Source organism: Hemitrygon akajei, chromosome 6 (genome assembly GCF_048418815.1).
Source record: "Hemitrygon akajei chromosome 6, sHemAka1.3, whole genome shotgun sequence".
NCBI lineage: Eukaryota > Metazoa > Chordata > Chondrichthyes > Myliobatiformes > Dasyatidae > Hemitrygon > Hemitrygon akajei.
This window is the reverse complement of record NC_133129.1, coordinates 121,964,760-121,986,553: the sequence shown is the minus strand read 5'-3', so window position 1 is coordinate 121,986,553 and position 21,794 is coordinate 121,964,760. Positions and strand designations below refer to the sequence as shown.

General features: G+C 42.8%; 1 long non-coding RNA gene across 1 annotated transcript in view; it reads right to left on the bottom strand.

The window, feature by feature from the left end:
* LOC140728755 (uncharacterized) overlaps nt 1-21,345 on the bottom strand; it is a 28,458-nt gene extending 7,113 nt beyond the window's left edge. The window contains exons 1-3 of the long non-coding RNA XR_012099177.1: nt 21,076-21,345; nt 14,759-14,817; nt 12,453-12,744 (exon numbers count right to left, since the gene is read on the bottom strand). This is a non-coding gene — a long non-coding RNA (uncharacterized lncRNA). The remainder of the gene's footprint in view (nt 1-12,452; nt 12,745-14,758; nt 14,818-21,075) is intronic.
* Nucleotides 21,346-21,794: the final 449 nt, after the last annotated feature.

Genomic DNA, 21,794 nt, shown 5'->3' with positions numbered 1-21,794 from the left:
TGATCAGCAATAGTGTCATGTCTGCAGAAAAGGAGGAAATCATGAAGGGGTTGTCTACAGAGCCTCTGTGGGTGGAAGTTAGGAATAGGAAGGGGTCAATAACTCTACTGGATGTTTTTTATAGACCACCCAATAGTAACAGGGACATCAAGGAGCAGATAAGCAAACAGACTCTGGAAAGGTGTAATAATAACAGGGTTGTTGTGGTGGGAGATTTTAATTTCCCGAATATTGATTGGCATCTCCCTAGAGTGAGGGGTTCAGATGGACTGGAGTTTGTTCGGTGTGTTCAGGAAGGTTTCTTGACACAATATGTAGATAAGCCTACAAGAGGAGAGGCTGTACTTGATCTGGTGTTGGGAAATGAACCTGGTCAGGTGTCAGGTCTCTCAGTGAGAGAGCATTTTGGAGATAGTGATCACAATTCTATCTCCTTTACCATAGCATTGGAGAGGGATAGGAACAGACAAATTAGGGAAACATTTAATTGGAGTAAGGGGAAATATGAGGCTATCAGGCAGGGTACAGGAACCATGGTGCAAAAAGGCTGTTGTAAATCTAGTTAAGATATGAAGAGCTTACGAAAGGTTCAAAAAACTAGGTAATGATAGAGATCTAGAAGATTATAAGGCTAGCAGGAAGGAGCTTAAGAATGAAATTAAGAGAGCCAGAAGGGGCCATGAGAAGGCCTTGGTGGACAGGGTTAAGGAAAACCGCAAAGCATTCAACAAGTATGTGAAGAGCAAGAGGATAAGACGTGACAGAATAGGACCAATCAAGTGTGACAGTGGAAAAGTGTGTATGGAACCAAAGGAAATAGCTGAGGTACTTAATGAATACTTTGCTTCAGTATTCACTACGGAAAAGGATCTTGGCGATTGTAGGGATGACTTGCTGTGTACTGAAAAGCTTGAGCATGTAGATATTAAGGAAGAGGATGTGCTGGAGCTTTTGGAAAGCATCAAGTTGGATAAGTCACTGGAACTGGACGGGATGCACCCCAGGCTACTGTGGGAAGCGAGGGAGGAGATTGCTGAGCCTCTGGCGATGATCTTTGCATCATCAATGGGGACGGGAGAGGTTCTAGAGGATTGGAGAGTTGCGGATGTTGTTCCTTTATTCAAGAAAGGGAGTAGAGATAGCCTAGGAAATTATAGACCAGTGAGTCTTACTTCAGTGGTTGGTAAGTTGATGGAGAAGATCCTGAGAGGCAGGATTTATGAACATTTGGAGAGGCATAATAAGATTAAGAATGGCTTTGTCAAGGGCAGGTCGTGCCTTATGAGCCTGATTGAATTTTTTGAGGATGTGACTAAACACATAGGTGAAGGTAGAGTTGTAGATGTAGTGTATATGGATATCAGCAAGGCATTTGATAAGGTACCCCATGCAAGGCTTATTGAGGAAGTAAGGAGGCATGGGATCCAAGGGGACATTGCTTTGTGGATCCAGAACTGGTATGCCCACAGAAAGCAAAGAGTGGTTGTAGATGGGTCATATTCTGCATGGAGGTCGGTGACCAGTGGAGTGCCTCAGGATCTGTTCTGGGACCCCTATTCTTCATGATTTTTATAAATGACCTCGATGAGGAAGTGGAGGGATAGGTTAGTAAATATGCTGATGACACAAAGGTTAGGGGATGTTGTGGATAGTGTTGAGGGCTGTCAGAGGTTACAGCGGGATGTTGGTAGGATGCAAGACTGGGCTGAGAAGTGGCAGATGGAGTTCAACCCAGATAAGTGTGAGGTGGTTCATTCTGGTAGGTCAAATATGGCAGAATACAACATTCATGGTAAGGCTCCTGGCAGTGTGGAGGATCAGAGGGATCTTAGGGTCCGAGTCCACAGGACACTCAAAGCTGCTGTGCTGGTTGACTCTGGGGTTAAGAAGGCAAATGGTGTATTGGCCTTCATCAATCGTGGGATTGAGTTTAGGAGCTGAGAAGTAATGTTGCAGCTCTATAGGACCCTGGTCAGACCCCACTTGGAGTACTGTGCTCTGTTCTGGTCGCCTCACTACAGGAAGGACATGGAAACCATAGAAAGAGTGAAAAGGAGATTTACAAGGATGTTTAAAAAGCAAACACGAGGAAATCTGCAGATGCTGGAAATTCAAGCAACACACACAAAATGCTGGTGGAACGCAGCAGGCCAGGCAGCATCTATAGGGAGAAGCACTGTCGACATTTCGGGCTGAGACCCTTCTGGCCTGGCCTGCTGTGTTCCACCAGCATTTTGTGTGTGTTGCTTTACAAGGATGTTGCATAGATTCGGGACCGTGCCTTATGAGAATAGGTTGAGTGAACTCGGCCTTTTCTCCTTGGAGTGACGGAGGATGAGAGGTGACCTGATAGAGGTATACATGGTGATGAGAGGCATTGATCGTGTGGATAGTTAGAGGCTTTTTCCCAGGGCTGAAATGGCTAGCATGAGAGGGCATACTTTTAAGGTGCTTGGAAGTAGGTACAGAGGAGATGTCAGGGGTAAGATTTTTACGCGTGGAATGGGCTTCCAATGGCAGTGGTGGAGGCGGATACAATAGGGTCTTTTAAGAGACTCCTGGATAGGTATGCGGAGCTTAGAAAAATAGAGGGCTATGGGTAACCCTAGGTAATTTCTAAAGTAAGTACATGTTCGGCACAGCTTTGTGGACCAAAGGGACTGAATTGTGCTGTAGGTTTTCTATGTTCTCTATGTCCTATGTTTCTTGGAGAAAAATCCACATGGTCATCAGGATGTGATATAAACTCCATACAGTACCACCTGAAACCAGAGGCTGTGAGGCAGTGGTACTTTTCCTGAGTGCATAATTAGTTCAGCATATCGAGTCAGCCACATTGGGAACGTGGTAGCATTTACACAAAATTCCTTTGGTCAGCTGAATTTTCCATTCACCACAGTCTCAACCTTCCTTGCCCTTTATCACTAACTAAATTTATTATCAATGTATATACAAGGGGTGATTGATAAGTCCGCGGCCTAAGGTAGAAGGAGTAAAACCTGGCACATTTATTTTTTCAGCATAGTCCCCTCCTACATTTACACACTTAGTCCAGCAGTCATGGAGCACACGGATCTTGGACCTCCAGAAAGTGTTCACAGCAGGGATGATTGATAAGTTCATGGCCTGAGGTGGTAGGAGATGAGTTATACAGCTCTCGTTACATGTACATGCAGTTCAACTCTTTGAGTGATTATGTAGCATCTACTTTAGGCTACGAACTTATCAATCATCCCTGACATGTTATCAACTAATGAGTTATTAACTTCAAACTTTCTGCATAATCACTCAAAGAGTTGAACTGCATGTGCATGTAACAAGAGCTGTATAACTCATCTCCTTCTACCTCAGGCCATGAACTTATCAATCACTCCTCGTATATGTCACCATATACAACTTTGAAATTCATTTTATTGCATGCTTTCACAGTAGAACAAAGAAATACAATAGAATTAATGATGAACTGTGCACAAAGACTGACATGCAGCCGATGTACAAAGGAAGACAAACTGCAAATACAAAAAAATTAAACAAATAAATAGATACATAAATAATACTGAGAACCTCAATTGTAGAGTCCTTGAAAGTGAGTCCTTAGGTTGTGTTCAGTGACGTTCGGTATTGAGGTGAGTGAAGTTATCCACGCTGGTTCAGGAGCCTGACGGTTGAAGGGTAGTAACTGTTCCTGAACCTGCTGGTGTGGGACCTCAGGCTCCTGTACCTCCTTCCCAATGGCAGCAGTGAGAAGAGAGCACGGCCTAGACGGTGGGGTTCCTTGATGATAGAAGCTTGCTTGAGGAAGCACTCCTAGTAGATGTGCTCAGTGGCGGGGAGGGCTTTTCCTGCGATGGACTTTCCTGTGATCCACCACTTTTTATAAGAGTTTCTCTTCTTGGGCAATTAGATTTCCATACCAAGTTGTGACACGGCAGTCAGAGTACTGTGCATCTATAGAAGTATAGAAGTTGTTGACGTTCAGATATTGTGGCTGAATAGATGCCAGTGTTTTAAGCTATGCACTGCATGCAGAAGCATCAACTGGCAGAGTATAAGACTGTTGCCTTCTGCTCAAGTTGGCAGGTGGCTTAGTGTAGCCAACTAAGCTGTTGGTGCAGTTGCTGATGTGTGGCATTTGAAAAACATATTTTGGGTCTGGATACACAAGTGAGATCAATGAAGTTCTTCTAGCACTTCTGGGTTTGTTGAACATAGAACAGTACAGCACAGGAATGCGCTCTTTGGCCCACGAAGGGATTATTTGCCCTTTGCATTTGCAAGTCCTTTCTTCTCACCTCCCACATCCCTTACCAAGGCTTCTGGCCCAATATCCATGAATTATGAAGTTGCTGGTTATCCCCATGTTTCTAGGTCAAGTTCACTTGCAGGCCAAAGGCTGAGCAAAATAGGTCCAAACTCTGACTGGGTTTCTCAAAACTTTAAATCTCTCAAACTTCTACTCAGTCTTTTTTGCTCAAAACAACACAGCTTCTGCATGGAACTGTAGTACTCCAGTGAGATCCTTGTAATTCTTCTCTGCACACCTTACACTCTCCCTATATTGTGGCCTACATGATTTTTAGGAACTGCTCTGAAAGGATAGTGATAAACCTTTTAATATTGAGGTACAAAGGCATCTTGGAGACCAGGTCCATAGTTCACTGAAAGTGGATATGCAAATGGAAAGGTGGTGAAGATGGCGTGTGGGATGCTTGCCTTCGCTGGTAGGGGTTTAAGAGCAAGGAAGTCGTGCTGCAGCTATAAAACTTTAGGCAGACAACACAGTGTACAGTTCTGGTGGTTCCATTATAGGAAGGATGTGCAGACTGTGGGGAGGATACAGAACAGGATTACCAGGTTGCTGCCTGGATGAGAGAGATGAGCTATAACAGAAAAGGAAATTGGACAAATTTGGGTTGTTCTCCCTAGATCATCGGACACAGGGGGAGACCCGGTAGAAATTTCTTAAAACTATGAGAGGCATAGATACAGTAGGCTGTCGGAATCTTTTCTCAGGGTGGAAATGTCAAACACAAGGAGGCATCGTGTTAAGGTTAGAGAGGGGAAGTTTAAAGGTGACATGAGGGGCAAGAGTGCCTAGAATAGGTTAGCAGGGTGGTGGCAGAATCAGGCAGTTTGGTGGAGTTTGATAGACACGTGAATATGAAAGGAATAGAGGGTAATGAATAATAAATACACAGGAAGAGGACATTAGTATAAACTGATATCAAGGTTTGCACAACATCATGGGCCAAATGGTTTGTCTGCTGCTCTACTGTTCTATTATTGTTTGTGGCCTGGGAGAGGCAGACACGAGTCTGTACGTTCGGGAGCTGGGGCTGAATCAACCTGCATCTGGCATCTTGTCCTCATGGGTGGCCCTGAGGTGGCATCACCTGGTGGAGTCCTTGAAGCTCGCAAACCTCCACAAGACAGCAACGTGTTGATCCAGGTCATGGAGGGCTGCCCCCCCACTTGGCACTCAGATGAAGTTACCACTCAAAGGATCTAGGGAAGTTGGATTAAAATCAGCTAAGTGACAGTGTTCTAGCTTGGCCTAACTATTGTTTTGGAGAAATACACACAAAATGCTGGATGAATTCAGCAAGTCAGGCAGTATCTGGACCCCGGGGAAGTGAGGTCACCCTAGTACTACATAAAACAAGAAAGGCTGCAGATGCTGAACATTTGGAGCAACACACAGAAAATGCAGGAGAAACTCAACAGGCCAGGCAGCTTCTATGGAAGGTAATTAACTTTTAATGTTTCAGGCCAGGACTGACGGTTCATTTCTCTCCATAGAGGCTGCCTGACCTGCTGGGTTCCTCCAGCGTTGTGTGTGTTGCTCCAGATTTCCAGTATTTGCAGTCTCACTTTTGTCTAACACGTTATACAGTGCTCTTGTGAGATGTCACTGTCCCTGCGTTTTACACCATGGTTAATAAAGAGAGAACTCTTGAATGCTTTCTTAACCATGTTATTTTCCTGTCCCTATACCTTCAAGATCCGTGGTCCTATACTCTGAGTTTACACTATTCCTCTAAATATGTTTGGATTATTAATCACAGATCCCTTACTGTCCTGGCATCCCCGAATGTTAATACTGCATACATAAGAACATCACAGCACAATATAGACCCTTCGGCCCACAATGTTGTGCCGACCATTTAACCTACTTGAAGATCAAACTAATCCTTCCCTCCTACATAACCGTCCATTTTTCATCATCCATCTGCCTATCTAAGAGTTTTTAAAATGCCCCTGAAGTATCTGCCTCTACCAACACCTCTGGTCGGGCATTCCAGCGTGTAATAAACTTAGCTCTGACATTCTCCCTATGCTTCTCTCCATTCACCTTAAAATTGTGCCTGCTTATATTCACTTTTCCTACCCTAGGAGGAAGTCTCTGGCTACAGTATCCACTCCATCTATGTCTCTTATCATCTTGCATACCTCTATCATGTCACCTCTCATCTTCCTTCACTCCAAAGAGAAATCTTTTTTACAAATGATAGGTTCCTAAAACATGTCCCTGCTGAACACCGCTGGTATCCACACAGCCAAATTTCCCTGGATCTCATGCCTTCTCGCTTCCTGAATGAGCCTACCATGAAAAACCCTATCAATCGCATTACTAAAATCTATATACACCACATTCTCGAGAATTCAATCAGGCTCAAGAGGCATAATCTGCCCCTCACAAAGCCATGTTGGCTATCCCTAATAAAACTATATTTCTCCAATTATTCATAGATCCTGTCTCTAAGAATGCTCTTCCATAATTTCCCCACCATTGGTCTATAAATTCCAGAGTTATCCCTATTCCTTTTCCTGAACAAGGAAATAACATTTGTCACCCTCCAATCATCTAGTATTACTCCCGTGGTCAGTGAGGAAGTAAATACCATTGCCAAAGGCGCAGCAATCTCTTCCCCCACAACCTTCCCATCTGGCCCCGGAGAATTACCTATCCTGATGGTTTTCAAAAGATCTAGTACATCCTCTTTCTGAACAGCAACATGCTCAAGCATATCAACCTGTTTTACCCTGTCCATACAATCATCACGGTCCATCATACTGGTGAATACTGAAGCAGAGTATTCATTAAGGACCTCCCCTACCTTCTCTGCCTCCAAGCACATTTCCTCCACTATCGGTGATCAGTATTTCCCCCACTCTGGCCATCTTCCTGTTCTTCACATACATGTAGAATGCCTTGGGATTTTCCTTACTCCTACTCATCAAGGCCTTCCCATGTCATCTTCTAGCTCTCCTAAGTCCATTCTTCATTCCCTCCTGGCTACCTTGTAATACTCTAGAGCCCTGTCTAATCCTTGTTTTTTAAACCTTAAGTAAGCTTCCTTCTTCCTATTGGCAAGGTATTCCATATTTCTTGTTGGATCATAGTTCCTTCAACTGCCTCATGGGTTATATCTATCCAGAACTCCAGGCAAGTTCTCCCTAAATAACCTCCACATTTCTGCTGTGCATTTCCCTAAGTACATCTGTTCCCAATTTATGCTCCCAGTTTCTGCTTAATAGCATCATTATCCCCCCCCCCCCCCGCAATTAAATACTTTCCCATACCATCTACTCCTATCTCTCTTCGAGGCTATAGTAAAGGTCAGGGAGTTGTGGTCACTGTCTTTGAAATGCCGTCCCACTGAGAGATGTCACCTGACCTAGTTCATTGCCTAGCACCAAGTTCAAAATGGCCTCTCCTCTAATTGGTCTGTTTACAAGTTGAGTTAAGAATCTTTTTGAGACACACCTAACACATTCTGGGCTATCCAAACATTTTGCATCCCTTTTACCTCCCTGAAACATCCAGCAGCCCTTCCTGCACTTGTTACAACCAAGCCTCCGTATGGCTCCACCGTCATAGTTCCATGTACTGACATGTTCATTGCTCTTATTCCTAACACCTCTTTTGCATTAAAATAGATGTGTTTCAACCCATCTGGAAAATTGCCCTATCAGCTGCCTATCCTTCCTCACAGCCTCGCTACACGCTGCACTGATCTGTACACCAACTGCCCCATTGTCGGTCCTGTCACACTGTTCCCATCTCCCTTCTCTGGACTGAGTTCCATTTTCTACATTTGTGCCCAGCCACCCTGTCTATCGGTATCATGCTGTGGCCTAGAACTGTATTCCTCATGATTAAGACATTGCATAGAGTTAGAAAGCCAGAGAATGTGAGAAAAGGCCCTTTGGCCCACTGAGTTGATACTGACCATCAAGCACCCATTTACATTTACACCATTTTATTCCTCCCATGTTCCCATCAACTCCCTCCAGATTTTACCATTCATCTGGGGGCAATTTACAACAGCCAATTAACCTAGAAGCATCACACATAAAATGTTGGAGGATCTCAGCAGGTCAGGCAGCATCTGAGGAAATGAATAGCTAGTTGACATTTTGGGCCAAGACCCTTCATCAGGACTGAGAAGGAAGTGGGAAGTAAAAAAGGTGGTGGAGGGGTAGGAGGCTATTTGGAAGGTGATGGGTGAAGCCAGGTGGGCGGGAAAGGTCGAGAGCTGGTGAAGAAGGAATCCAATAGGAGAGGAAAGTGGACCACAGAAAAAAGGGAAAGAGTAGGGAACCCAGGGGGAAGTGACAGGCAGGAGAGAAGAGGTCAGAGTGGTGAATAAAGGAAGGGGGGGGGGAGAAATTAGATTACCAGAAGGAGAAATCAATATTCATGCTGTGTCTTTGGGATGTGGGAGTGAAACAAGAGAATCTGAGAGAAACCCACAGTCACAGAATGCACCAAAGTCAGGATCAAATTCTGGTACCTAAAGCTGTAAGGCAAAATTCTTAACTGTGATTCTTATACTCGTCCAAATTATTTACAAGCCATGTAAAACCAAGGGCCAAACACTGAGTCCTGTAGAATCCACTGCACATTGCCCTCCACTAGCTAAGATTCCCGTTAATGTTGGATAAATGTCTATGGCATGATTTGTATGAGTTCTGCTAAGAAACACTAACTGCAGCAAGTGTGTCAGTACAACGTTACATGCCTGAAGTATGGTTTTATTCCGTTCCCATAAGATCAGCGATGCCTCATGCGTCTTATTTGTAATACAGCACTGTCTAATGAAGCTATGAGACCATCAAGATTGCAGGAACACTTCTGCAAAAGACACCCCGAAAAGGCTACTTATGGTATTACTCGGTTTCAGAAGATGAAAGAAACATTTGAAAAGAGTTGCACACTGGAGTCATTTGCCAAGATAGCTAAAAATGACCTTGATAGTGGTCTCATTGCTTCTTATAACATTTCCAAAATGATAGCAAAGTGTGGAAAATCTTATAGAATTGGCAAAAGATTCATAATACCTGCTGTATCAGAAGTGCTCACCACTGTTCTCTAAATGGTTACCAGTGTTTTAAACTCAGTTCCTCTGAGTAGTACCTCATATTGACGAAACGAGTGAAGACATCGAGTATCAGCTATACACAGAGCTACTAAAAACAGAATTTGGGATATAACTGGATGAGTTAACTGTGTGAGACAATGAGGCATTGCTAATTGCATATGTACTGTTTATTAAAAATGGAAATGTTTATGAAGAGACTCTCTTTTATAAAAAGTCTAAAAACAATTATCAACAGAGAATCAACCTACAATGAGCTCAAAATGTATATTGAGGATAAAAGTATTCAGATTAGGAACACAATTTCTTGTGCAACAGATGGAGCACCATATATGACAGGTCGCCATGCTGGTTTAGTGGCACTTATGGAAAAAGAAATTCTAAGTCTGTTTGCAATTCGTTGTGTAATTCATCATCAACATCTCGCAGCCAAAAACCTCAGCCAACATCTTTTTTCAAGCATGACTCTTGTAATATCTACTATCAACAAAATTAAAGCTCATCCATTAAATAGAAAAATATTTTGCCAGTGATGCCAAGATAACGATGAAGAGTTTGAACACTTGCTTCTCCACATTGAAGCGTGTTGGCTGTCAAAAGACTGCTGCTTAAAACATTTCTTTGATCTTTTTGACACTGTGCTTGAATTTTTGCTCAAAGTCAACAAGAGCTTGGGAAACAAGATTGAACTTTTACGTGGAGATGTGACATACCTAGCCAATCTGCATGACAAAATGAACATTCTAAACATGAAACTGAAGGGTGAGAATTTCAATTTAATCCAAGCAAAAAGTGGAAAATTGGAAATATATAAGCAAACCACTGGGAGGAAAATGATCTCAGAGTTTCCCTGCATGGTAAGTTTGGCACTCTCTTTCACAGATGGTGATTTGCAAGAGTACTACTTACACTTGCAGTCACTGAAGAAGGATTTTCAGAATCAATTCAATGATTTGAATGATCTGGAAATTCTGGACTGGGTAATTAACATGTTTCTTTGCAAGGTAGAAGAATGGGAAGAGAGTTTGCAAGAAGAAATGATCAAAATTCAGAATGATGAAGAAGCAAAAATACTTTTCAATAATGTTGACTTTTGTGGTATGTGGCTACACTATTATAGGAGGTTTCCTGGTCTTCGGAGAAGAGCCGAACTGCTCTTCATTGCATTTCCATTCTCCTACCTTGCTGAAAGAGGCTTCAGTGCAGTGAACCTCATACTCACAAAAACAGAAACCACTTGGACATTGTTACGCGTGGGGACTTAAGGGTTTTGCTGTTACAATTTGAACCATATACTTCAACTCTTGCTAAAGGATCAAGCTGTGGTAAACCTGTCTGGACACGCCCCTCTGCTGACTGTTCCTGTGTCTCCTCCCACAGACCCCTGGATAAAGGCGATTGTATCACTGCTCCGCCCACAGTCATCCAGCATGGACGTGGTCCGTTTTGCTGCTAATAAAAGCCTTTCAGTATTTACTCAACTTCCAGTCTTTTGGAGTAATTGATAGTGCACCACAAGCTCGACATTGAACTGCTGTACAGCACACAGGTACTGTGTAAGCTAGGTTTAAAGACAAATAAAAATTCAAAGCAGAATCACGTTTCTCATGTTAACATATGGTAGACAAGTTTTTACACTGTGGGGGTTCCAGGAAGTGTTTTGTGCCCAAGAGGGATGTTGGCAAGTAAGAAGATGCTTTAGGGGGCATTGGGCTAAAAGAGGCTGGGAAACACAACTTTACAGCATTTACACCACGTTCAAGGCATAGAATATAAGAGGTTTGAAGCTATGTTGCAACTTAGCAAAACATTGGCTATGCCACACTTGTAGAATTGTGTACAGTTCTGGTCACCACACTAGAGGAAGGTGAAATTTTGCTGGAGAGAGTGAAGAGGAAATTTGCCAGGATGTTGCCTGGATTGAATACCTTCAGAGTAACACGCTCCAAATGTTGGAGGAATTTAATGGTTCAACGGTTCTATTTAACTTCAGAGAATGTATACAGAATACAACCTGGAATCCTTACTCTTCATAGACACTATGAAACAGAATGAATGACAGAAACTGTTAGAACCACAAAGCCCCCCTCCCCTCTCCCACACAGAAGCAGGAACAAAAGCATTAACCCTCCATTCTCCCCCCACTTGCTCCAGCAAAAGCATCAGCCCCCACCACCCAGCACACAAGCAGTAGGAAAGCTCCCAGAGACCATGAGCTAAAGTCCATCAAAAATTACTGTCCATCCCAACACAAGGGAGAGAGCGAGAGGGAGAGGGAGAGAGGGGAGAGAGGGGGAGAGAGAGAGGGAGAGAGAGAGAGAGAGGGAGAGAGGGAGAGAGGGAGAGAGGGAGAGAGAGAGAGAGGGAGAGAGAGGGAGAGGGGGAGGGAGAAGGAGAGAGGGGAGAGAGGGGGAGGGAGAGAGAGAGAGAGGGAGAGGGGGAGGGAGAGAGGGGAGAGAGGGGGAGGGGGAGAGAGAGAGGGAGAGAGAGAGAGAGAGAGGGAGAGAGGGAGGGAGAGAGAGAGGGAGAGAGAGAGGGGAGAGAGGGGGAGGGAGAGGGAGAGAGGGGAGAGAGGGGGAGGGAGAGAGAGAGGGGAGAGGGGAGGGAGAGAGAGAGAGGGAGAGAGAGAGAGAGGGGGGGAGAGGGAGGGAGAGAGAGAGAGGGAGAGAGAGAGAGGGGAGAGAGAGAGGGAGAGAGAGAGGGAGAGAGAGAGAGAGGGAGGGAGAGAGAGGGAGGGAGGGAGAGAGAGGGAGGGAGAGAGAGAGGGAGAGGGCGTGAGAGGGCAGGAGAGAGGGAGAGGGCGGGAGAGAGGGGGAGAGAGGGGGAGAGAGGGAGAGAGAGGGAGAGAGAGGGAGAGAGAGGGAGAGAGGGAGGGAGAGAGAGGGAGAGAGAGGGAGAGAGAGGGAGAGGGCGAGAGAGAGGGAGAGGGCGGGAGAGAGGTGGAGAGAGGGAGATTGCTTCTGTTACAGTGAGGGGGGGAGACCATCAGCTCGCTGTTTCAATGTTCCAATCTTGCCGCCTTGCTTGCCTGAGCCCCCCCGACTTGAAGACCAACAGACTGTCACTCACCATCAAAAGACAGAGAGAGAGGGAGCTCTCTCAAGTGCAGGGGCCTCTGACAGGTGCCCACACCACCCGCTAGCACAATTTTTCAATCTCCCACAAAGCTTCGGCTGGTGACGTCGGCGGGGTATCAAGTCGTCCACGGGGCTGCAACCTGAAGGTGTACTTCTTCCAAGCTACACCTGGATATCCTGAAACACCTGGCTGCTCAACAAGTTCCCAGAGCAAGAACCCACCAGCCGTGAAGAACTGCAGTTTGAGCATGGCTGTAGATCATGGACTCCAACAGGACCCCAGCCTTGAAAAGGGAAAAAGAGAAATGAGGAGATTTAAACTGTTTCGCGGACAAACTGGAAGAAGTTGCCCAGGTCTGCAAAAAACTCTGGTGTCATCTTTAACTCCTCCCATTCCATCTCAGCAAGATATCTTTGGTTATGGGGAGAGATTAGATAATCTGGGATTGTTTTCCCTTGAGCAAAAGAGGCTGAGGAGTGATCAGGTAAGATTATGAGAGGCATATATAGAGTAGGTAGCCAAAAGCTTTCTCCCATGGTAGAGGTATAAAAAGCAAGAGGGCATACATTTAAGGAGAGAGTTTTAAAGGGGATTTGAACAGAAAGAACAGAGTGGTAAATGTATAATATTCATACCAGATTAGATACAACGTACATTTATTTATCAAAGTATGCATGCAGTATGCAACCCTGAAATTCATCTTCCCAACAGACAGCCACAAAACAAAGAACCATGGAACCAACCCATTCAAAGAGAAGTGTCAAAACCCCTTCCCCACACGGTCAGAAAAAATCGTGCAACGGCAACAAAAAAAGAGTGGAAAAAAACACAAAATATAAAACTCAGAACTAAAAGGCATATTTCAGTACAGTTCAGTATTCATCGTCTGCAGGCCATCTGGATTCAAAAATCGCCCAAAAGTAGCAACAGGAAAAGGAATGACCAGAACTGGTACGCATCATATATTTGAATTAGAGCCTAAATCTACAAACTGCACCATTCTCCGACAACATCGAGGGAGAGAGATCACTCCAACGCAAGGACCTTCCCTCGAGGGCAGCCAGCGAGAAGGAGAGAGAGGGAGACCACTGCATGCAGACCAAAGTGAAGAGGCACTTAGACAGATACATAAATAAGCAAAGCATAGGATTGGAAAGAAGGATCGTAATGCTGACAATGAGGTTGGTGCAGATGGGTGAAAGGGTTGGCATGGTGCTTCTTTGCTGTACAACTCTATTACTGTGGTACAACAATAGTCCTCAACCCTACATCCACCTTTTCACTCTTCAGTCACATTTGCCCACCTTCTTTCCATATCAAAATACAGACAGAATCTCTAAAGCTAATTCTTCTTGATTTTTTTCCAGGACAAATCAAAATTGAGAGTACTTGTTTAACAGCCAGTTCAGCTGTTCCATGGACTTTAATGCCTTTCCTCAAGATACAACTTAACTCAAACTGTTGTGAGACAACAGGAGAACTGAGGATTTTATTTGAAGGGATCGTTATTATAATACTCCTCCTCACTTAGAACATTTAAAGGGAGGGTATGAACATTAAGTACAAAGACCTTGGGGCTACTACCATATGATAATTAATCTGGCAAGAGGTGAGACTCTTTATTCAAGTCAAGCAATCAAGCTTTCCTTGAAGCATAGGTAAGCACTGTATGCACATTAAAAAGGTTCACTCTTTAGGCATTTCAAAACATTTTTTCAGCCAGTAAAATGTTTTAGAACTAGAGATATTTGTTGTAATGTAGCAAACATTACAACAAATGGGGGGATGGGGGTTATATGGGAGGCAGGGTTTAACGGTCGGCACAACATTGTGGACCGAAGGGCCTGTACTGTGCTATACTATTCTATGTTCTATGTTCTAAACCAGTGGCATATTTATTTCTTGGTAAGTGGGCAAGGCCAGAATTTATTGTCCATTCCTAACTGCTCTTGATAACATGATGGTGTGTCACCTTCCTAACTCATTGCAATGTACAATATAACAACAAAAAGTACGGAAGAGTTATGACATATCAATGTATTATTCATGGTCACAGGAGGACACAACTTTGTATTAACTGTTACATTAAACCTCATCCCATACCAAAAAATACCGGAGCAAATTTCTTTATAACTCTCCCCTTATAAATTTGGCATCCAGTTCTAAGCGACGTATTGTGTAAAAAGTACTTTAGTAAAATTCTATGTTCTGTGTAAGTCAAATATTTAACCTATGGTAATTCCAGTATGGTAAATGGCAATTGGTCTTGTTACGAACCCCGTAACTGGGTCACTTACCAGCAAAGATAGAGAGGTCCGTTGAAGTCTGAGGGTACTATTTTTAAACGTTTTTATTTCTAAAGGGGCACAAAAGTAAGGTTAATACAAACATTCAGATAATATACGTCGTCAATACTCAATCTAAAGCGCGGGTATAGTAATAATCCTCAATAAAAAGTAGCTCTATCGCTTTGTCTAGGGGTAAAATATTGTCCGATGGAAATATAAAAGTCTCTCGAGCACACGCAGGCTTTAGCCTTTTGGGGACCGCTGGGTTTTCACTTGTTGGAGAGAGAGAGATTTTTGGTGAGAAAAGAAACTTGCCAGTCTTTTGGACGCAAACCGTTGAATCGGGAACGTGGGTTCCCCGTTGTCAGTTCAAAGTCCTTTTTTTTAAAAAAAATTTTTTATTAGTTTTTCAAAACATTTTACAAAATTAAAAACCCCAAATCCCAGTGGGGAGCATTAATACAGTGCAAGATTAAGCATACAATAACAATATGCTACAAACGAAGAGAATTTAACAAAAAAGCACCTAAATTAAAGACAAGTGAGCTTAGTGTCCTCCCCAAGCCCCACAACACAAGAAAAAAACAACAACAACTCCAGACCAACCACCACACAGTATAAAGAGTATAAGTCCGGACAGTCAAACTCCCAGACTGTAAATACACTTAGCAACAGAGGATAATAATGCCTGCTACCAGAAAAAAAAAGGAAGCTGAAAGCAAGGGACCGAAAAGAAGAGAAAAAAAAGAAAAAAAAACCCTAGTCAAGAGGAAGGTTATGAAAGTACTCGATAAAAGGTCCCCAGACCTTATGGAACTTTAGATCCGAATTAAGAACTGAAAAATGAATTTTTTCGAGGTCCAAGCAGGCCATAATGTCGTTAAGCCATTGCGCATGAGTGGGCGGGGCAACATCTCTCCATCTGAGGAGGATCAAGCGTCTCGCCAGGAGAGAGGCAAAGGATAGTATTCGGCATTTGGTCGGACCCAGACATAAATCTGTCTCGCCCCAAAAACCGAACAGAGCAATTAAGGGGTTAGGTTCTAGGTGCTGATTCAGAATACCCGATAATGTAGTGAAGACATCTTTCCAGAATTTCTCCAAGCTAGGACAGAACCAGTACATGTGGATGAGAGAGGCCACGCCCCTCTTGCATTTATCACAAAGCGGACTAATGCCAGGGTAGAGTCGAGATAGTTTAGATTTAGACATATGGGCTCTATGAACAATCTTAAACTGTAAGAGGCAATGGCGAGCACAAAGGGAGGTTGAGTTGACCGATTTGAGAACTGAGTCCCAGCTCTCCTCGGATAAGGAGATATTTAAATCCTGCTCCCAGGCCATTTTAATTTTATCCACAGGGGCCCGTCGTAAGGCTGCTAGTTTATCTCGGATAATTGAAATTAAACCTTTACCTAGTGGATTAATGGAAAGAAATAGGTCCATAGCATTTTTCGCAGGCATTTCAGGAAAGTTAGGAATTAAAGGAGCAGTAAAGTGTCGGATTTGGAAATATCTGAAAAAGTGAGCGTTAGGCAGGTTGAACTTAACGGAGAGCTGCTGAAAAGAAGCGAAGCGGTTATTAATGAAGAGATCTTCAAAATGTCTAATGCCCTTCCTGTACCAAACATGGAATGCTGAATCGTACGTAGTAGGTAAAAAAAGGTGATTATGTGCGACAGGGCTAGAAACGGAAAACCCCTGGAAACCATAGCATTTCCTGAACTGAGCCCATATACGCAAAGTGTGTCTGACCAGAGGATTAGCTATTGATCTGGGCAGACTGCTAGGGAGTGCAGAGCCAAGAAGTGCAGATATAGATAATTCTTTGGTGGAGCTCAACTCCATTGCCACCCAGTTAGGGCACTCGGGTTGACCGTGGAAGAAAGACCAGAAGGCAGCACAACGTATATTAGCTGCCCAGTAATATAAGCGAAAGTTAGGTAAAGCCATGCCACCCTCTTTTTTAGATTTTTGGAGGTGGGTTTTATTAATTCTAGAGCGCTTATTCTGCCACAGATATGACAAAATAATAGAGTCTAAGGAATCAAAAAAAGATTTAGGAATAAAAATTGGGATAGATTGAAATAAGTATAAAAATTTGGGAAGAACATACATTTTAACAACATTAATACGACCTACCAAGGACATAGATAGAGGTGACCATTGTACCAGACTCTGTTTTATAGCATATGAAAGATTGACAAAGTTTTCACGAAAGAGATCTTTAAACTTCCTTGTGACTGTAATTCCAAGATAAGTAAATTGATTATGGACTACTTTAAAAGGGAGATCACGAAATATTAGTTCTTGTGCTTCTTTATTAATTGGGAAAAGTTCACTCTTATGTAAGTTGAGTTTATAGCCAGAGATCTGGCTAAACTGGTCAAGAAGTGAAAACATTAGAGGTAAAGATGTAGACGGATTTGAGAGAAAGAGTAATAAGTCATCAGCATAGAGAGAAACTTTATGCTCAACACCCCCTCTCCAAATCCCGGTCAATTCAGGACAATTTCGAAATGCTATCGCCAGAGGTTCTATAGCCAAATCAAAGAGAAAGGGACTTAAGGGGCATCCCTGACGGGTGCCACGTTTGAGATTAAATACTTGGGATTTCTGCAAATTAGTTAGAACAGAAGCAGTAGGACACAGGTACAGCAATTGGATCCAAGAGATGAAACTTTGGCCGAGGTCAAATTTTTCTAAGACTGCAAAAAGGTAGTTCCACTCTATACGGTCAAATGCTTTCTCCGCATCAAGGGAGATAACACATTCAGGAGTCCCAGTTGGAACTGAGTATAAAATATTAAATAGACGCCGAATGTTAAAAAAAGGGAGACGGTTTTTAATATTGGTCATCAGAGATAATGGAGGGAATAACGGTTTCTAATCTATGAGCCAACACTTTAGCTAAGATCTTTACATCAACATTGAGCAGAGAGATCGGCCTGTACGAGGACCACTCTGTTGGGTCTTTGCCCTTTTTTAAAAGAAGAATAATAGATGCCTCATTGAAAGAGGGTGGCAATTTGCCGTAATTAAATGAGTCAGATAATACTGAAAGTAACTGAGGAGAAAGAAGTGAGGAGAATGATTTATAAAATTCCACAGGGAACCCATCAGGTCCAGGAGATTTCCCTGAGGACAGTGCAGAAATTGCAAAAGATATTTCTTCTGGTGATATAGGCACATTGAGTTTGGCTTTGAAATCAGATGAAAGTGAGGGGATATTCAGATTCTGTAAAAATTGATCCACAGAGATATTGTCATTCAGGGATTCAGAGGAATAAAGCCGAGAATAAAAATTTTTAAATGCGTCATTAATTTCTAAATGATCCGATGTAAAGTCTCCGTTCTCCTTCCGGATCTTTGTAATATGTTGTTTGGCTTTGGAACGCCTCAGCTGATTGGCTAGGAATTTACCAGACTTATCCCCATGAATGTAAAAGCGGCTCTTGCTTTCGAGAAGTTGGCGTTCGACAGGTTGAGTGGACAGAAGGTTAAATTTAGTTTGGAGTTCAACGCGCTTCTTGTATAATTCAGGGTTCTTAGTTTGGGCATATATTTGATCCAAATCTTTAATCTGGTTAATGAGGTCTGCTCGATCTGCACGGGATCTTCTATTGAGATTTGCTGTGTAAGAGATTATTTGACCCCTCAGATATGCTTTCATGGCATCCCAGACAATCTGGGATGGCACTTCAGGTGATGTATTAGTGTTAAAATAAAAGGTTATCTGGTCCTTAATAAATTTTACGAAATAATCATCCGATAGTAAAGTTGAATTGAACCACCAGTGTTTGTTCCTCTGAGGGTGACCGGGAAAGTTCAGAGAGAGGGTAATTGGGGCATGGTCAGAAATCAGTATACTCTGATAGTCACAAGAGTGGGCAAATGGGATAAGTTGGTTATCGAGTAAGAAATAGTCAATTCTAGTGAAGGTATGGTGAACATGTGAGAAAAAAGAATAATCTCTCTCCGTAGGATGGAGGAAACGCCATATATCAGAGATACCAAAATTAGAGAGAAACGGTTGAATAGCTAAGGCAGATTTAGTAGGTGATCTGGTAACAGAGGACGATCGGTCCAGTTTAGGATCCAACCAACAGTTGAAGTCACCACCCAATATAAGAGAGTATGAGTTTAAGTCTGGTAGTGAGGAAAAAAAACGTTCAAAAAAGTTAACATCATCAAAGTTGGGGGCATACAGGTTTGCTAGTGCAACTTTAGTGTTATATAGTTTACCAGAAACAATAATAAAACGGCCATTTGTATCAGATATTTTATTATGGAGTTCAAAAGGAATATTTGAGTTAATAAGAATGGAAACTCCCCTGGCTTTAGCAGCAAAGGATGAATGAAAATGCTGACCCGCCCACTTTGACAGAAGCCAGAGTTATCAAAACAACGAATATGAGTTTCTTGGAGGAAAGCAATGTCAGCTTTGAGTTGTTTGATATGTGCGAATACCTTCCTCCTTTTAACAGGGTGGTTCAGTCCCTTTACATTCCAGCTCACGAATTTAAGTGCACTAGCCATTATCAATTACTAATGCATAAAAGGCAGCAGGCATATAAAAAGTCAAGCAGTACGATAGCAGTCTGGGAGCAGAGATGTAAACATAGATTCGTAAGGTCGAAATATAAACATGTCCTAAGCAATAAAGAGATGTTGGAACTGGAAAATGCACCCCACCCGCACAACCCAAAACTAGACGGCTACCAAAACAAGTAGCTAGCTCTACCAAAAAAATTAACCCAAATACAACTTCCAGATCTGTATCATTGACAACATTTCTGTATAAATATTATAGCAAATAGTAACTAGTTTATGCACTAGAAAACATAACTACAGATTAGAACACCTTCTGCAGAAATATACAACTTAATACAGAGAAAATCGGAAGAAAACCAAAACTAACCTACCCGCGAAACATTATAGAAGAATAAAGTAAGAGAAAGGGAAAAAAAAGGTAAGAAAGAAAAAGAAAAAAAGAGGAAGGGGAAAGTTATAAATTCAAGATGAGTGCTTATCAACCATTTACAGAGAAGGGAGAAAAAAATTCAGAGATTAGAAAAAAGGGGTGAAGAAAAGAAAAAGATAAAATAAATAAATATTTAAAGCAAAGGAAAAATAAATCAGCAGTTGAACTGTGAACCGACATACAGGGAGGCCTTCACTAAAGACTTCGAACCTCCAAAACAAGTTAGAATTAGTTGTAGAACTCTGTAGGTAAAGTTATACAAGAATAAAGATAGGTTACACACACACCAAATCCCGGGAGAGATTGTCAACAGCCCTTAAAGTTTCAATGAATAATGTCTGAGTGATTCAAGTGAATTCTGAGTCCAGAGAAAGTAATTTTACTACGAGGAGTACTTATCCACCATTTTAGGAGGTCCGATCAGATTCCGAAGATGACTGGATAGCCGGAAGACTTGCCACAAACGCTTCAGCTTCCTTTGCTGATTTGAACCACTTGAATTCCCCGGTATTAAGCTTTATTCGTAGCTCAGCAGGGTTATGAAGGGAAGGTTTGAAACCACGATCAAAAAGCACTTTCATTGCGCCTTTAAACTCAGCGCGCATCTTTAAGGTCTGGGGTGCAAAATCTTCCACAAAGCAAATGGTTGTATCCTGGAAAGAAAAAGAGCCTCTGCGACGTGCCTCCACAATCAGACTGTGTTTTACCTGGTATTGATGGAAACACAAGATTACTGGTCGCGGACGGGAACCCAGAATTCCGGGGGGAACGTAAACCCTGTGTGCCCGTTCGAGCTCGGGCGGCTTCGGAAGCAAATCTTTCCCGAATAACTCACAGAGAAACTCGGCGAAAAACTTCATGGTTGGTCCCTTTTCAGTCGCCTCTGGTAATCCCAGAATTCTGATGTTGCAGCGTCTGCTACGATTTTCGAGATCCACCATTTTGGAAAGAAGTTTATTAGATTTTTCCTCTAAGCTGGAACAGAGAGTCTCCAAGTATCGAACACGACTTTCTAAATCTTCAGAAGTCGAATCGATGCGAGATAAGTGTTCAGCATGTTTGTCCACTTTATCGTTGATCCGATCCAGTTTGTCTTCTAACTGTTTGAAAGCGGTTTTAAATTCCTTTAAGATTTCGTCTCGGAGCCTTCCAAGCGCCACTATAGTCTCGTCCGACGGGGTCATAGCTTCTTTTCTCCCGGATTTAGAACTCTTGCTAGACATTGTAAGTTAGATATATTCACAGGCAAGTAAAAGATACCGAAATAATTCCTAACTAAGGTTTAAAAAATGGAGACATTTAGTGCAAAGGTAGCGGAGCAGCTAAACAATCGCCATCTTACTGGAAGTCCTCGAAGTCCTTTTCGGTGTTATCAGCCACCCGTTCCCCAGGCCAGGGGAAACGGACCACACGTGGCTTCCGAATAGCTTCCCGTTATCACGGGAGCGATGAGCGATGGTGTCTCCTTCTGGTGCGTCGCTAGGGGACTGCCCCCGGCAGCCCCTCTTTTATCTTGACTGGCAGGGTTGTCGATGTCAATCAAGGTGGGGTGATACAATCCCCACCCCACATTGCCTGAGGGTGTACACGTAGCCCTGATAGCTGGCACGTAGCATAGGGTCGCAATCCACAAAGGTGTCTCCAAGAAACAATGGTCAAATCCGTTGCGTTGTCTTTCTGAGGATTCTCTCTCACTTCCTGGGTCCTAGACCCGAATTAATAGCGATCTTGCGATTCTCAGGAAGGAGGGGGCTGGGATCATAACAGTCTTATTTATACTTGTATATATCAGTATTCAGACAAGTCCATATCTTTTTTCTCTGGGATGACAATAAGGTTAGACTCCAGCCATATTAATTTCCCTTAAAGCTACCATTTGTAGTTTACTTCTTAAATTCCAAGAAACTTTGATTTTACTGTGAATATAAACAGAAAGTTCACATTTGAAATAACTAAATCATAAGTAACAAAAAACTCTCCCGTCTCAGCTTAACCTTGTCAACAATTGCATTCTCACCCCTTCTGTAAAGATAAGATACATTTGCAGCTGTATCCTGCCCA